This window comes from Euprymna scolopes, chromosome 7, assembly GCF_053919585.1.
Source record: "Euprymna scolopes isolate OS-2025 chromosome 7, ASM5391958v1, whole genome shotgun sequence".
Classification (NCBI taxonomy): Eukaryota; Metazoa; Mollusca; class Cephalopoda; order Sepiida; family Sepiolidae; genus Euprymna; species Euprymna scolopes.
Window position 1 is genome coordinate 45,341,136 of NC_136488.1, and position 2,303 is coordinate 45,343,438.

The 2,303-nt window shown below is 31.0% G+C and overlaps 1 pseudogene; it reads right to left on the reverse strand.

The window, feature by feature from the left end:
* Positions 1 to 805: 805 nt before the first annotated feature.
* On the reverse strand, positions 806 to 931 carry LOC145280552 (U2 spliceosomal RNA; annotated as a pseudogene).
* Between the last annotated feature and the right edge of the window lie 1,372 nt (positions 932 to 2,303).

Here is a 2,303-nt window from a genome sequence, read left to right on the forward strand (position 1 = left end):
GATTGGGTTAGGGAACTTCGTAAAACTAAAAAAAAGCTTTAAATTAAAATGGTCAATAATAGATAAGGCTAGAAAGTATAAAACGAGTAAATCAAAAAGATGTAATTTCTGGTTACTCGAATCATATCACATACTGAATTCAAAAAGAAGAAACTTTAAACAAAAAATTAGGTGATATGCGAGGTTGTTCTCATAGAAATAAATTCCTATTATCACGCCTAAAATCTGATTGAAATAAATTTATAAATGAAAATTTTACAGAATGAAATTTAAACGTGTAAAAAGTATTCTTAAATTTAATATTTAAATTTTAAAATAATGCGATAAATAAATTAGGGATATTCAACTTAGCATATAGTATATGAAATAATTATAACCTTAATTGAAGAAATAGAGGTAGTTTTCATTTTAATAGTCGTTATGGATAATGAAACTACACCCTAGAAATTTCAACAGCAGGAGAATGTAAAAACCTCTAAAAAAATCTAAAATGAAATAAATGCAAAATATTGTGAAAAGCAGGCTAACCAAAATATAATGTAACAAGGCCGATAGCCATTAGTCGCTTGCTCTCGTGTAATGAATGAATGCGTGGATGTAGGATTGACATGAAATTCTTAAAGATAAACTAAAATGACCGAAAAATGGGATGAAATGACTTAAATAAATATAAAGTAAATGACTTACAATGACTTTAATGAACTTAAGAATGACTTGAATGCTTGAAAAATAACTGGAATCCTTCACAAATAACTTGAATGATCTGGAGAATGACTTGAATGGCTTTGAGACTGACTGGTTGTAAAGTGGGTGATCATCTTACATTACATTAATACAGAAAAGTGATCCCCCACTTTATATCACAATAAGTACAGCATGTAGGAAGAACAGATACTACACTTTGATCTTAGCCAACAGGCCAAGAAAAGCTTAAAAAGCTAAGAACAGTATCTATTAAAAATAGACCTTTGATCTTAACCAAAATGCCAAGCACAAAAGTGTTACGGACAGACCTACAGACAGACCGACCGATCGACCGACGGAATGACTTATAGAGTCGCTTGCACGCGACTAAAAATTAAGAAAAAATTAAACTGAGATTGGTATAAAATAAGTTATTGTAATAATTATAAACTTCAATCTAAATGGAGGAGATTAATACAAACCAAAGTTAAAAGATAAAAATATGAATGCCTAAAACTTAGAGAAATGAGTGAATTGATAAAAAATTAATGAACATAGACATCTTCCTTACAACTTGAAGAATTTATTAATGTTAAAGAGAGAAAAATAAAAGAAGTTAACACAGAATATTTTATAATGAAAAAAATCAAAAAGATAAATTTAAATTGAAATTACTGACATAATGATTTGAATACGAATTTTAATTAATATCTTTCGAATTAACTTTTATTACAATTATTTTATAAGAAATGAAGTATAAAGCAAATCAACCATGGGATCGTAGAAGTAAGCAAAACTGCTACGAAGCTAGCATAGATCGAAGAGAATATAGTTAGAATTTAATTTAAACTAAAATTGAAGGGTGAAAAAACTCAAATTGATTTTGGATAAAAAAAATGCACAATACGATTCTCTAATTTTTTGGTTTTCTCGTCTTGATTTTGTGAAAATTATATATATATATATATATATATATATATATATATATATATATATATATATATATGAGTGTGTGTGTTGTATAGGGGGTTGTGTATATATGGCCGCGTATATACAGTACTAAATAAACGTGCGTGTATATATATTTGACGCATATTTACGTGACACTTCTAAATGTATATTTGTGTTCTTATAGTAACGCATCATATTTATATCGCTATGTACGATGTATAACAGACTGTTGTCTGAGTATAGTTAATGTCAGTTCTACAGCCCATTATTCGGCTTATCCGGTGGTATTGATGCGTCCCTTTCACAGTATATAGCAACATATACATAACGACATACCTGTTACGGTATTGTTTCTTCTGAGAGGTTCGCCAACGTCTTGGGGGTGTGGATTCTGTTAAAAGGAACGCTTTGAGACTGACACAAGACGCTGTATGTTTTCATACGTATACACTTTATTGACTCTCAGGTATTCGTCATGCCAGATGAGTGATCGACGATCTTGGCTTGGGGTGGTTCTTCTATGCCTTCATCCTTAGACGTCTCCCCCTTATGGGGAGATACATTTTAATAATCTGTCCTTCTGGGCCTCTCACACCCAAGCCAATGATGTTCGAGCAAACCGGAACACGTAACATGCGACACGTCGCGTCCGGTCACCTATTCGGATA